Genomic DNA, 15,470 nt, shown 5'->3' with positions numbered 1-15,470 from the left:
TTAAGGACAGGGAGGCAAGGATTATGCTTCTCTTTCCATGCTTTAATTTTCCAGCAACCAATTTAAACAAAGATTACAAACACTACACTTCCCATGAACATGTTAACATCACATGACCAAGCATAGAGCCTACCAGCCCTATATAACCTTAATGAGACAATAAGCCTCCTCTTTCTTTGCATATTGCCATCAAGGAGGGAAAAGAAGGAAAACACTTAAAACATGTGCAAGTGAAGAACATCACAGCAAATGAACTTCAAGCGATACGCAGTAAGTAATCATGAATTCAGAAAAAACAATACAATAATAAAACAGACAAAAGGGTGGGATAATCCTCGCCTCCGTGTCCTTAATAGAAATGAAAAATTATTGACGCAAATGCAATTTTTTTTTTATTCGGTCAGTACCAGAGGCTCCAATTATACCAGTTTAAACCTGAGCCACCCCCACTGAAGCGACATCAACAACAGGTTTACAGTAAAATGACTTAAAAGTGGACTCAGATGATCAATCAGCCGCCTTTAAAATGTCCCCAAGGCTGGAACCCAATGAAAAGGACTTAGAAGCCATGGAACACCTGGCTGAATGAGCACCAAGTCTGGAGCTGCCAATACCTGCTTCAATCAAAAGCCATTGCATCCATATAGCCCATGCAGCCGATTAAACTGGGAAAAAAGGTTTCTGTAAGGAAATCAACAATTCCTCCCCCCCCCCCCAAAACTCCTTCAGGAACAAACACTCTATCCGCCAATCCAAAGCCCTTCAGAAACCTGTTTACAAGAAGCTAAGCACCAGAGCTTGGTAAGCTTAGCAGAGAGTTCCTTCCTAGAAAGATATCGATTTGCAGGCCAAGAGTCTAAAAAACACAAAATGATATTCACATATATAAATAAATATCTCGGTTGAGGAGGACGACTCAAAATGCACCACAAGAGTTTGCATACAATAGGGAGCTCACCCACAGGCTTACCGTTGACAGGCAAATGACCTGCAGAAATGGCTGACCTATAATTTTTCACAGATCTATAGGCCATATCATATGTAGTTAATGAAGAGGGATCAGCACCGCATTCACTGCACCAATTACACCAGCGCTTCAAAGCTGAGTGGTAGCGCTTGTGAGTGCCCAAGGACCAGGCCTGAAAGATGGATTCATTAAACTCTCGCAAAAGTCCTGGGAGACTTCTTCTCTCACTGAAACTTTCTACACCACAAGAGAGAGGCGTTCTGACTGAACAAAAGGATAAGGAAGGCCCAAGGGATCTAGAAGTAGATTCCATCATGATGGTAGAAGGATTTGGAAGGAGCAACTCAGTTCCAGTACCACAGGAAACCAGGCCTGTGCTCTCCACAGGGGAGTTACTAGAATCAGGTCCACCTACTGACGATAAGCCTGAGCCAAGACCCTGGGGATCATTATGAAGGGAGGGAATGCACACCCCAGAAATTGAGACAAATCCTGTAGAAATGCATCGGTCATTAGAGCCTTGAGATCCGGATGATAGCTGAAAAATTAATTCAGCTGTCAGTTGAGCCAGGAGGCAAAGAGGTTGATCGAGAAAGGACCCCAATGGCGATGGAGAAAATGGACGACTTTCAGATGTAGCCTCCAATCAGTGAAGTCTTGAATGTGACAAGACTGCCAATCCACTACCGAGTTGTTGCGACCAGTGAGATATTCCATCACTAGCGATATCCGGTGTTGAAGGCAAAAATGCCAGAGATCCTTGGCAATCTCCGCCAGAATGCGGGACTTTGTCCCACCCAACGTGTTGACATACCTCACCGCTGACATGTTGTCCATCCGAAGGAGGATGCAGAACTCCGACTTCTCCAGCGAGAGGCTGCGTATCACAAAGGAGCTCACCAACAGTTCCAAGCAATTGATATGCAGGGCCAGCTCCTCTCAGGACTAACGACCTCCCATGGAAATCGGCTGCAGCGAGCTCCCCAACCCCAACGGCTGCCATCGGACTCTATCACGCTCTCCGTAGATGACCCAAAGATCGCTCTGCCATTCCAGGCTCCCATATGTTCCAGCCACCAGAGAATCTCTGTCCTGGCCTCCGGTGACAGGGGAATTATGTCTGAGTAACTGAGGCCTTCGTGGAGGTGAGATATTTTGAGGCGCTGAAGGGCTCGATAGTGAAGGGGACCCGGGAGATAGCTTGTATCGAGAAGGACGGCAGACCCACCATTCATGCTATGCATCTCAATGATACCATCTGTTTGCACAAACTTGATCTCAGTTCTTTCTTGAGGTTGCGGATATCTAGAGAGGGTAGAATTAATTGCGTCAGAACAGAATCCACCTGAAACCCCAGAAACTCCATCCGCTGTGAAGTGGTCAGGATGGACTTCTGACTGTTAACAATAAACCCCAAGTCCTGGAGGAGAGAGATAGCCCACTCCAGGTGAGTAAGTATTAGAAGAGGACACTGGGCCACGATGATGAACCCCTCTGGCTGGAAGAGATTCCACAATCGGGCACATCACTTTTGTGAAACACCAAGGGGCCGAGGACAGGCGGAAGGGAAGGACCTTGTATTCAAAGCAACGCCCCTGCCAAAGAAATTGCATGAACCTTCGATGAGGTGGAAAAATAGGAATGGTCAAATAAGCATCCTTCAAATCTATTCAGACCATCCAGTCCCCTTCTCGCAGGATATCTCTCAACAAGTGGATGCCCTCTATCTTGAAGTGGCGATAGTCAATCCACCCATTGAAGTCCTTCAGATTTAGGACGAGGCGGGATCCACCACCCATCTTTTCCACCAGGAAAATGGGACTGAGGAAAATGTGAGGATGATGAAGAAATTCCACTATGGCTCCTTTGGCCAGGAGGTCTGTCACCTCTGAGGAGATAAACTACTGATCTTGTATTTAAAAATACATCTTGGGAGGAGTAAACCCTTGAACTGGGGAATTGTAGAACTCCAAATTGTAACCTTTTAATGCTTCCAGAACCCAGGGGTCCAGAGTAACTTTTTGCCAGTTATGAAGGAATAACTTGGTTTTGCACACTAAAATGACATCTGATTTTGAAATTAGGCTCACCTCTAGAGGCGAAGTCCTGATAGGAGACTTGGGAGCCTCCGGATCTTCCTCTTCCGGGAGGGATAGAAGGTGGAGGAGGAGTAGAAATACTGATAACCTCCTCTGTATTGCTGGTTATAGCCTTGCTGAGGACCTTGGTGGAAATTGCGGCTGAAGGCTCGCCCTGTAAACCATCCTGCCCTGGTAAAAAGTGGACAAAGGACCTTCTTGATGGAGCCCTGAGCCTTAGCCAGGTTTGCGCATGTCCCTGCAAATTTAGAGAATTCCTTGAAGAAAGGGGCACCAAATAGTAATTCTTGTGGCAAGGTCGGCCAATTTCAGGTTCATCTTAATAAGAATAGCAGTCACTCACTGGAAATAGTGAAGTTGGTGTTTCCCAGAAAACACATGGCCAGAGAGGCCCAGCCCACTTGAACTTCGGGGTCAGTGGGTGCACCAGATTCTTGGTTGTGGAAACTCATCTCCAGCATCTTCGTCAGAGGCCCAGAAACATCAAGTAGCTTGTCCTAAAATCCGTGACATGTGCGATCAATGCCCTTCTTAGGGTCTTTTGAGAATGTTTTCAGGTAGGTTACAGTGTAGGGTCTATTTCTGTGGTTTCGGTAACCTTGGTAGGGAGATCAGGTCTAGGGCACTCAGACCTCAGCTGAGATCTGACCTCTTTAAAAAAAAAGCTGTGGCATTTGTGGGCCTGTACGTATTCCGCCACCTCAGACGGAGGAGTCCTAGAGGTCGACTGAGAATGGATAACATCCTCAGGTTTGAAAGTGAGGACCTTAAGAGCATTCAAGGCCACCTGAGAGTGGCAAGGCTTCTTCTTGTGTATGCAGGGGGGAATCATCCCCTTGATCAGGGATTTGGGTTGAAGATGACAAACCCAAATCTTCCTGAGTACTTGCATTGGGGGTAGCACTGGAGTACTGTAGTCATGGTCCTTAGCTAGCGACCTCACAAATTGCTTAAAGTCGGCCACATGGGGATTATCAGATGTAGAGTTTGCAGAGTCCTGCAAGGCTGAGGGATCTTCGCTGCCACTAGGCATATTGCCAGGGATCCATCCCTGCTGTTCAGCAGTCAAAGAAGTGTTGTTTAATGGGCTGTATACCCTTAGCCAAGGCCACATTTACAGTGTGGCGTACCCCAGAGTCAAATCCATAGACCACGTCTTGTTCTAAAGACCCCACAGAGTCATCATAGTAGAGACCTTTCCCTGAGTCCTCATCATATGAAGCCATGATAATTGAGGTAATGGTCCACAGTACCAAAAATCAGGGAGTACCTGATAGTATTAAGGTTGAAACGGGGAGAAAAGTTCACACACAAAAAAAAAATTCCCAAAGGTAGGTAATATCAAACTACCCAGAATAGTAAACTGGGTGAGAGAAAATAATAGGAGGGAGACCTGCCAGAAATAATAATGAAGCCAATGCTAAATTGAATTATGGTAGCCCAGAAGAATATTTTACAACTAGGCGTAGGCGGGGAGGTAATTGCTTGTGGCCAGAGACAGTTACACGCATCTCCACTCATGTTCAGCAGCACTAAAAAGAGGCCGGGCAAGAAGCTATCAAGTGCGCATTCGCGCGAGGCCCCGAACAGCAAACAATGAAAGCGGGCAGTGCAAAAAGGAGATGTGTGTCCTCACTCCTCTAAGCTCCCGCTCCCCAAAACAGACAAAGTAGCGCTGCAGCACATGCCTTGCGGTGAGGATAAACGCTCTCTGAATTCCTAATGCACCGATGCACAGATTAAATCACGGTAAAACAGCACAATAGCGAGCGCAAAGCGTGCAATACATATAAATAACCACAATAGCAATAAGGTTCAAAGTAACATGAAAAAAGACTAAGGGTACTTAACTGGCTGCGTAGCAGCAAAGAAAGAGAAGGCTTATTGGCTCATTACAGTTATGTAGGGCTGGTAGGCTGTAAGATTGGTCATGTGATGTTAACTTGGTAATGGGAATTGTAGTGTTTTCAATCTTTGTTTTAATTGGCCGCTGGAAAATTAAAGCATGGAAATAAAAGCATAATCGGAGCCGCTGGTCCTGACATAGAATCATATCATCAGAAGTCCTTTCAGGGGTGGATTACACTCACCTTCTGACACCAAACACTATTTATGGCTGAGTTATACTTGAGCAATGCAACCTGACATTTCTATTTCGGGTTGACATGTAATGTCTGTTCCATTAATGCAGCTCCATGCTGCAGTCTTTTTTTTTTATGTCCTAAAATAGTTCATGTCTTCATTATCCCTTGAGCTGATCTCAAGGGATTACATTCTGGTCAGAAGAACCAACAGGCTGAGTAGTTCCTTTTCCCATTTTGAAATGATAGTCCAGGGGATCCCCCTTCAGCCCTACAGGCTCAGAGCTTCTCAATTTTTCTAAATTATTTTCCCACGTAACACGAGGCTTCCAGCAGAGGGTCTCGGTGCAATACAGGGGGCCAAAAACTTAGCACAACAAATCACAGTCGCCATAATGTTGCTTCATTGCAGTTTTACTTGATTTTCACAAAACAGATCACCATCACAAATGTGTACTTTACAAGCTTCCCAGAGCTAGTGATGTGGTAGCTATGATGGCAATGCAGGGTGTCTGCTATTAATTTCCTGCATAAGTAAAACGTCCCAGCCTGTACAAGACTCACCCCAGAAGACTCTCAGTGTCATCTTCCCATCTGGGAAGGGAGGGACAAGGGAGATGCAGGCAAACAAAATGTTGGAATGATGCAAAGCACAGACGCTAAACAGCATTGGTAGGTAGCCACCTAGGTGCACTGAACACCAACAGCACACACAGTAATGCCCACAGGAGACAGTGTCCTAAGCTGGGCATTCTGAAGGTATAGATGGCACAAACGTAAACAAAGGCACAATATAGTTCAGTCCCAGCACTGAAAGACCCATATCCTGGAGGGCAGCTTCCTTGGGGCTACTCACACAGGGAGCTAACAGTAACATCCAAACAAAACTGTACAAATGTGCCAAATTCAGTGCCTCCAGGAATTTCAGCTCTACTCACCTCTTTTATCCCCATAGTGATGATAAAAGTGGGATTCTTACATGTGAGACGCTTAAACTCTTGGGGAAGTAATAAGAGCCTCAAAATGGAAGCACTGATTCAACCCAAATTGCCAGTGACCTCAGTACTGAAGCATGCACGTCTCCATTAACAAATGCAAGCAAGAACAAGTATGTGGCTTTGAAGTAAAATAGTGACCCAAGAAAATTGTGTACAATTTTGCAAGATATGCCTTCTACAACTGAGAAGGCTCTGCTGGAAGTGTTTCATATGGCTGAAGTTATCTAGCATTGAGACTGCACTGCTGGACAAAACAATGAAGGCCAGTTTTACTATGATTTTGCACAATGCAGCCAGACAACTTGCCGAACTGTTTCAAATGGAGAGAGCAGAAATGCGCCATATCTGTTAAGATATGGTGCATTTCTGCTCTCATTATGCTGGCACACACATTGCAGCCTGGCACCAACCCAGGCATCCTTGCTCCATGGTGCAAGGGCCAACTTCCTGCTCAAAAAACAATCATCAGAGGTGTTTTCCTCTTTCTACATGTGCTGCAGACGAAGAATGTGGAAATAACTAGGAGAAATAAAGATATTCCTACTCCTTATGCCTGTTGGGAAGGTAAATAATTTTCCTGCATTCCCAGGTTTGCAATTCTTAGTAAATCTATGAATGAGCCAAAATCCATGGGTGGATGCGTGGAACATCTTCGCCCCTCACATGGAACGCCTTCTCCACGCAGAGTAACAAAAGGCAGCCATTTGTGCTGCCTTGTGTTGCTGTAGATTTATTAAGCCACGCAAGGTGGCTTTGCGTGCCTTAGTAAATATCATTGAAGCCCTTGCACCACCTTGTGTGACCAAGGGCTTCATAAATCCAGGCCATAGTGTGGGGATCCTAAATCTGACAAGACCCTATTGAAGGTAGGTCATATTGCTGAAGTTCCCTATCCCAGAGACTTGCTCCCTCAGAGCTGCTGTGAATAGTATTGTTATATCACTAGAGTTATATATCTGTAGCCTGTGCCCTTCTACTTCAGGCTTTTGGTACTGCTGTTCTGCCCTGGGACTCTAGGGAGTTTGAGCAGTCCTGGCCAAGAGGTCAGCTGGTTTTGCTGTTCTGGGTGGGTTACATGGGCTTCTCTTAACTAGAATGGTCTGAAGGTTGGTGGATGTCTTCCCTCTCGATTTAGAGACCTCTGCCAACCTGGTAATGCTCTTTAAAGCCTTTACAGCATCCGCTTTGCAGCAGTTGTTCTGGAAGCACAAGTGTGTGCTGATCAGGTTCCATGTTTTTTCGCCCTTTAAGCAAACATTATTCTGTGCACATGGCAGCCTTCAGGGCATCAAAAGCGGTCTGTCAAGCCTCTGTCCAGATCACCTTCCTGGGTTGCTTCTTAGAAGTCAGCTCAGTCAAGAGGGTAACAATGGTACCATATCCCTTGACAAACCTCCTGTAGTATCCTGTGAGACCTAAGAAGGCTCTCACTTCAGTCTGGGTCTTGGGAGGCTCCCAAGCCAGAATTGTGTCAATCTTAGGCTGTAGGGGGTTCCATCTGGCCACTCCCCGCCTGGTGTCCTAAGTACGCCACAAAACCCTGCCCTATTTGGCACTTGCTCGCCTTGATAGTGAGGCCTGCCTTCTGCAGGGCCTCTAACACTCTCCAGAGGTGTTGCAGGTGTTCCTCCCATGTGGAACTAAACACAGCAATGTCATCCAGCCCAGCCAACACCTGGTTGACCAACCTCTGAAAGGTGGCAGGGGCATTCTTCATCCTAAATGGCATCACTTTAAATTGAAAGTGTCCATCTGGGGTAGAAAATGCTGACCTCTCCTTGGCCCCCCTCAGTTAAGGCAATCTGCCAGAACCCAGACATTAAGTCAAACGTGCTGAGGTACTGGGTACTCCCAACCGGTCTATGAGCTCATCAGCTCGGGGGATGGGGTGTGCGTCAGTCTTGGTGACCCCATTAAGTCCCCGGTAATCCACACAGAACCAGAGTTCTGGAGTGGCACCAGGCGCAGCAGCCTTTGGAACCAATACCACTGGGCTGGCCCAAGGACTGCTGGAATGCTCAATAACCCCTAGGGTTAACATTTTGGATACTTCAGCCTTAATGCCAGCCCTGACCCTGTCAGTCACCCTGTAAACCTTTTGTTTAATGGGTGTACTGTCCCCAGTGTCCACATCATGTGTGCACAAGTGTGTGACCCCTGGGATCAGAGAAAACAGTGAGGTGAACTGTCCCAACACCTGGCGATAGTCACTCTGCTGCTCTTCAGTCAGGGAAGGGGAGAGGATCACTCCCTCCACAGACCCATCTTTTTCTACTGCAGACAGGAGGTCAGGAACAGGCTCACTCTCCTCCTTCACCCCATCATCTGTTGCAAGGAGCATGGACAGTTCAGCCTGCTCAAAGTGTGACTTGAGGCGGTTGACATGCAGGACCCTTGAGGGATTCCTTGGAGACTGCAAGTCCACCAGGTAGGTGACTCCACTCTTGCGCTCCACCACCCTAAACGGCCCAGTCCACTTGTCTGGAGCGCCCTAGGCTCCACTGGTGCCATCACCCACACTTTTTGTCCAGATTGAAACTCGACCAGAGTGGCATGCTGGTCATACCAGAATTTCATGTCCTCCTGGCTTGCTTCCAGGTTCTCCTATGTGAGACTCCTGAAGCAGGCAGTCTGGTTTCTCAGAGCCAGCATGCAACTGAATACATCCTGGGGCGGATTTACTGGGAGCGTTTTCCAAAGCCTCCTTGACCAGAATTAAAGGTCTCCTCACAGGGTGACCATAGATGAGCTCAAAAGGACTAAACCCAAGTCCCTTTGAGGCACCTCCCTGTAAGCAAACAGACGGCATGGCAAGAGGACGTCTCACTTCTGCCTCAAGGGCTCTGACGGGCCCATGATCATGCCTTTCAAGGTGCGGTTGTATCTCTCAACCAGACCATTACTTTGGGGGTGGTAAAGGGTGGTGAACTTGTAGGTTACCCCACACTCCTTTCACAGAGACTTCATATACATGGATATGAAGTTGGTACCACTATCACATACCACTTCCTTGGGGAACCCCATGCGGGTAAAAAACCCCATCAAAGCACGACCCGCCACAGTGGAAGTGACTGACCACAGAGGAATGGCCTCTGGGTACCGGGTGGCTTGGTCCACCAAGACCAGGATGAACCTGTTACCCATGGCTGTCTTGGGATCCAGAGGCCCCACAATGTCAATACCTACCCTCTCAAAGGGTGTACTGACAACAGGTATAGGTTGGGGGGGAGCCTTACATTTCCCCCCACAATTGCCACTTGACTGAAAAGTTTGGCAAGACCTGCAATGCGCTTCGGAGTGCCTGCGCATTAGGGGCCATTAAGAGTGGGTGACAAGCCTTGTCCTGCCCCAAATGTCCATCTAAAGGCACATCATGAGCCAACCCCAGTAGGAAGGCCCTGAAGCACTGGGGTACCACCAGCACACTGGCTGACCCAGGCTCAGGAACCTTAGGCTCACTATACAGGAGGTAATCCTCCCAATAGATCATGTGCGATCCTGGCTCCTTGCCAGCCACCTGGTCTGCAGTCTGCTGCTGCAAACCCTCCAGAGTAGGGCATGTCCTCTGTGCTGCACAGAATGCTTCCCTGGTGGGCCCCCCTTCCTGCTGCCACTGTTACAGCTCAGGGACCTCACCCAGTTAAGCCACCTGTTCCCCTGTAGGCTCCGGGGCGTCACCCTCAGGCTCTGCCTCCTCCTGGACAGTGGGAACTTCTGGGGGGGGGGCTCCCACACCTCCAGCCCTTCCACTTCTTGGCAGTCCCCTGGGCCACTGTTTTAGGCTCCAGGGGCCCTTGACCACCCGGACGGGCTGCCATTGACCATCTCCAAGTGAGACCTATGTTCCACCTCCTTCCAAGGGGAATCCTCCGGATCATTGCCAGCAAACAATCTACAGGCATGGTTGGACTCACAGCTACCTTCAAGGAATCTGAGACGCCTCCCCCCCATTCAAAGGGAACCTGCACCACTCTGCACAGGCGCTCTGAGTTGTCCACTGCAACTACTTGGTGAAGTACCCAGGTTTCAATCTGCTCTTCAGACACCAGCTGACTCCTCACTGTAGTCGCACTGGCTCCTATGTCTCTTAGAGCCACCACCCTCTGTCCATTGATGGTCACCCACTGCCTGTACTTCTTAGTGTTCTCAGGCATGAGAGTTATATGGACCATCTCACTGTCCCCTAGTGAGACAAGGGTCATCTCAGCTGGCTCCCACCCACCTAGAACCAACTCCTCCCCAAGCGCTACACTAGCCAAACCCTAGGATGGCACACCAGTGGGTGCCGGTGAACTCTTGGGGCATTTGGGGTGCCCCCTCACATGACCCACCTGGTCACATGCATAGCACTTACGTGGGGGATCACCTGCCTTTGGCTTCCCTTTGGAGAACCATTGCTTCTTCTCACTGGGGGGGCTGGACTCCTTACCATGGGAATCAGTTTGGGGCTCTTTAGAGAACTTCCCTTGTTTACCCTTACCCCCACCCCCTTTCTTCTGAGAGGGACCCTGCCCACCCTTGGCGTGGTCTCACCCATACCTCTTTTGGACCTTGGCGATCTCCCAGTGCTTCCTGGGATCAGTCAGCTTGCTATCAATCTGGTGCTGACGCAGCTCTAGAAAACAAACTGTACAAGAGCTTCCAAGCAATCAGATTGTAAAGCCCCTCATATGTAGTTACCTTACTGCCCTTCACCCAACTATCCAGTGACCTGCAATAAGAATCAACACATTCCAACCATGTTTGGGATTCCTACTTCTTATAGGACCTAAACTTATCCTTATACTGCTCAGGGGTGAGACCATACCTTGTGAGTAGGGCATCCTTCATGATAGTGTAGGTGAGATTCTGAGAATCCCCTAAGGCTGTCAGTGTATCCCTCCCCTCTGCCTCAAAGTGCTTCCACAGACCCGCCAACCAATGAGCTTCAGGGACTAGATTCATGTGGAGAGCAGTCTCATACCACTTAAATCACAAGTATATGTTGTCCTCCATTTTGGAATCCTTCACAAGATCTTTAAAAAAAGGTGCACCATCCTCTCAGGCTGCACTGTGATGTGGCTACCACCATCCCTACTAGACAGGCTCCTCTGATCCAGCTCCCTCAAGCTGAGCTCATGAGCCAACAACTACTTTTTCTCCTCTATGGCATCCTCATTTTCTCCAACTCCCTCTGGTGCTCCCTCTCTGCCTGTCTGTCCTGCAAATCTTCAGGGGTCAGACCCTTAGATGAGACACTGCTACCTGCCCTGGAGACCCTCTCCTTGGACATAAGAGGCCCACCCACAATAACACTGTGTATGGAATGCTCTTGCTCTACCTCCTCCTCCTCCTCCTCCTCCTTATCCCGTGTGTGCCCTTCAGTGCTCTTGGCTGTCACCCAGGCCCTCAGCGCCTTTTGCAACTCCTTCTTCTTGGATGAGCTCTTAATGGGAAAGTCAAAACTTTTACAGAACTGCTTCAACTGAGCTTTTGTATAGCTCTCTACTTTCTCTAGATCAAAAGCAGCTCCAACTGATGCATCTCCAGATTGGAGCATGATGAAAAGTCAAAAGTGCAAAGTTCCAAAAGGCAGAAAACAAGTTCCTAATTAATTTCAGAAGTCAATCAAAGATTACCACAAAAATGGATGTAGGAAAGAAATCCAAGAAAAAGAGAAAAAGCAAAAATCACAAGACAAATAGTATGTGGTCACGTAGTGGTCTGCACTCAAAACAGTAGTGTACACTTAATCACTGTATGTCAAGTACAAATACAAATACAATCCCAACCGCTGATCACCAATGTTAGAAATGGTGTCTTTGGTTGACAGTCAGGTTACCCCCTGTCCAAGCAAGTACCCACACTCTAGTCAGGGTAAAAGATAATCACCCTCACCTAACCCTCAGTCATCCCCTTGGTAGCTTGCCACGAGCAGTAGGCTTAACTTCAGAGTGCTAGGTGTAAAGTATTTGTACCAACACACACAGTAACTTAATGAGAACACTACAAAATGACACAACACAGGTTTAGAAAAATAGAAAATATTTATCTAAACAAAACAAGACCAAAACAACAAAAATCCACAATGCAAGTCAAGTTATCAATTAAAAACCAAAAAGAGTCTTCATGTAATTTTAAACACAACGGCAACGTTGTTAGCATTAAAATGTACCTTGGGTGCGTCAAAAATAACCCTGCATGGGTGAGTGGGTCAAAAAGGGCTTGCGATGCGTCGATTTCACTCACGTGCAAGACCTTGCGTCATTTCTTCTTTAGTCGGGTTGGCGTGCGTCGTTTCTTCTATTAGCAGGAGGGCGATGCGTAGATCCGGTCAGCACTCTTGCATCCTTTCTCCAGCCGCGGGCATCGATCTTCCGGTCGCGTTGCAGGCGAGCGTCGATTTTCAGCTGGGAAGCTGGCGGTGCGTTGATTTTTCAGCCAAAGATTGGAGTCGTGTTGATCATTTCCCCACACTGTGGTCTGTGCGTGGATTTCTCACTCTTGGGCTGACATCTTCTCTTCTCAGGGTCCCAGGAACAGGATGGGCACCACTTGGCAGAGTAGGAGTCTCTCCAGAGGCTCCAGGTGCTGGCAGAGAGAAGTCTTTGCTGTCCCTGAGACTTCAAACAACAGGAGGCAAGCTCTAGATCAAGCTTTGGAGAGTTCTTCACAAGAAGGAAGGCAACACAAAGCCCAGTCTTTGTCCTCTAGCACAGGCAGAAACAGCAACTGCAGGATAGCTCAAAAAGCACAGGCAGGGCAGCTCTTCTTCCTCATCTCTTCAGCTCTTCTCCAGGCAGAGGGTCCTCTTGGTTTCCAGAAGTGTTCTAAAGTTTTGTGGTTTTGGGTGCCCTACTTATACCCATTTTGCCCTCTGAAGTAGGCTTAGTTCAAAGGAAAGTCTCTCTTGATTGTGAAATCCTGCTTTGCCCAGGCCAGGCCCCAGACATCTGGGGGTTGGCGACTGCATTGTGTGAGGGCAGGCACAGCCCTTTCAGGTGTGAGTGACCACTCCTCCCCTCCCTCCTAGCACAGATGGCTCATCAGGAAATGCAGACTACACCCCAGCTCCCTGTGTGTCTAATGAGAGGTGCAACCAGCCCAACTGTCAAACTGACCCAGACAGGGAATCCACAACCTGGCAGAGTCACAGAAAGGTTTAAGCAAGAAAATGCACACTTTCTGAAAGTGGCATTTTGAAACACACAATCTTAAAACCAACTTTACTAAAAGATGTATTTTTAAATTGTGAGCGCAGAGACCCCAAACTGCACATGTCTATCTTCTCCCAAAAGGAATCTACCCTTTAATCAGATTTAAAGGTAGCCCCCATGTTAACCTCTGAGAGGGACAGGCCTTGCAACAGTGAAAAACAAGTTTAGCAATATTTCACGTCCAGGACATATAAAACACATTACTATATGTCCTACCTTAACCATACACTGCATCCTGCCCTTGGGGCTACCTAGGGCCTACTTTAGGGGTGTCTTACATGTAAGAAAAGGGAAGGTTTAGGCTTGGCAAGTGGGTACACTTTCCAAGTTAAATTTACAGTTAAAAACTGCACACACAGACACTGCAGTGGCAGGTCTGAGACATGATTACAGAGCTACTTATGTGGGTGGCACAACCAGTGCTGCAGGCCCACTAGTAGCATTTGATGTACAGGCCCTGGGCACCTCTAGTGCACTTTACTAGGGAATTACTAGTACATCAAATATGCCAACCATGGATAAGCCAATTACATACACATTTTGTATAGGAGCACTTGCACTTTAGCACTTGTTAGCAGTGGTAAAGTGCCCATAGTAACAAAAAGAGCAAAAACAGAGTCCAGCACACATCAACAACCTGGGAAACAGAGGTAAAAGGTTAATGGAGACCATGCCAAGGATGAAAAGTCCAACAGTAAGCTTCTGCATAATGAACTCAGCATTCGGCCTTGTTCCTCCATAAGGTTATAGAACTCCTCTGTGACTTGTAATACCCTTATAATGTATGGAAGGGGATACTGTATCTCTTATATTAAGAACTGTGTACTGAAAGCTATAACCTCATGCAAATTTCAGTGATCCTGCACACTGAACCCCCATCCATCTCCCGGACCTGTGCCACCCCTTCCGCACCATCTGCCACCCCTACATCACTTGGAGGGGAGCTGTGTGAAATGAAACATTCATAATTAACCAATTATGATACACATTTGAAGATTGACTAAGAGATCTTGCTCTCTGCAACACAGACTCAAATATATGCAGAATTACCACTTCCTTCTTTGAGAACCAAAGATATCTGAGGTATGCTACATATCTTTTTATTCCATGTTGCTAAAGACGAGGATGTTGAACCATCGACCTCTAGCCTAACCTACATATCACAGAAAATATTCTATGCCCATGAAATAAATGCTGCCACTACTTGGAGATCTGACAGACTAGAATACAATACGCAATCTAACCACTGTGACAGTCGAACTGTATCTTGCTATTTCAAGGCTTTTACACACTCTTTTGGGCATGGACTGCACTCACATGCATTTTCCTGTAACATTATGGAATGTGTGCAGATTTAAGCAAATGCATTGCCTAGGTTGGCTATCACCATGGCCACTGGAAGTATGCGATTGTGCATTGCAGTGTTTTTTGCATAATTATGGATTTGCATTTACCACAAAATCCATCATCTGCTGTATAATCTGCAGATTTAAAGAAAAAAATTGTTCCTAGCTCAAACGGTTCAAAAGTGCAACAACACGTGTTGGTGCACAGTTGAAGGCTCCTATGCAAAAGTTGACTGCTAATCTTTCTTTTGCTTGTTGCTATATTTAGGTGTTAAACTGGTACTAGTGACGTTCATCCTAAATCCAGAGAGTATTACCAAGTGTAAAAATGGCAAAATAATGAAATAATATCACAAAATGTGTTGCATTATGCCACATAGTTTCCCTCTTCTTACTGTATATTTTAGTCAACCCTGCCACATCATGTGGCCCTCTCCTTCCGCATGATTCCAGTGGCCCTAACTATCACCAATGTTTCCTCAAGTATATGTTATTCTTTGTTATTTGCCATTTTTCTTTCTCTACTCATAAAAATTGTTAAATAATTTAAAGAAATACAAGTCAAACAAGAATGTTAAAAACAGAAAAGATATTATACTTCAATATGCTTAAGTATGTAATGATAACAACAACATAAATAATAACCATAGGCAAAACTGGCTAAAATGAAACATGGCTTCTTCCTTTAAGCCACACTGTAATCTAAACCTTAATTACTTAAATAAAACACATTACACGTAAATATTAGCAAGAGATACTGTTCTAGTACCTAAATTGTATAGT

Source organism: Pleurodeles waltl, chromosome 6, assembly GCF_031143425.1.
Source record: "Pleurodeles waltl isolate 20211129_DDA chromosome 6, aPleWal1.hap1.20221129, whole genome shotgun sequence".
Lineage (NCBI taxonomy): Eukaryota > Metazoa > Chordata > Amphibia > Caudata > Salamandridae > Pleurodeles > Pleurodeles waltl.
This window is presented reverse-complemented; position numbering follows the sequence as displayed.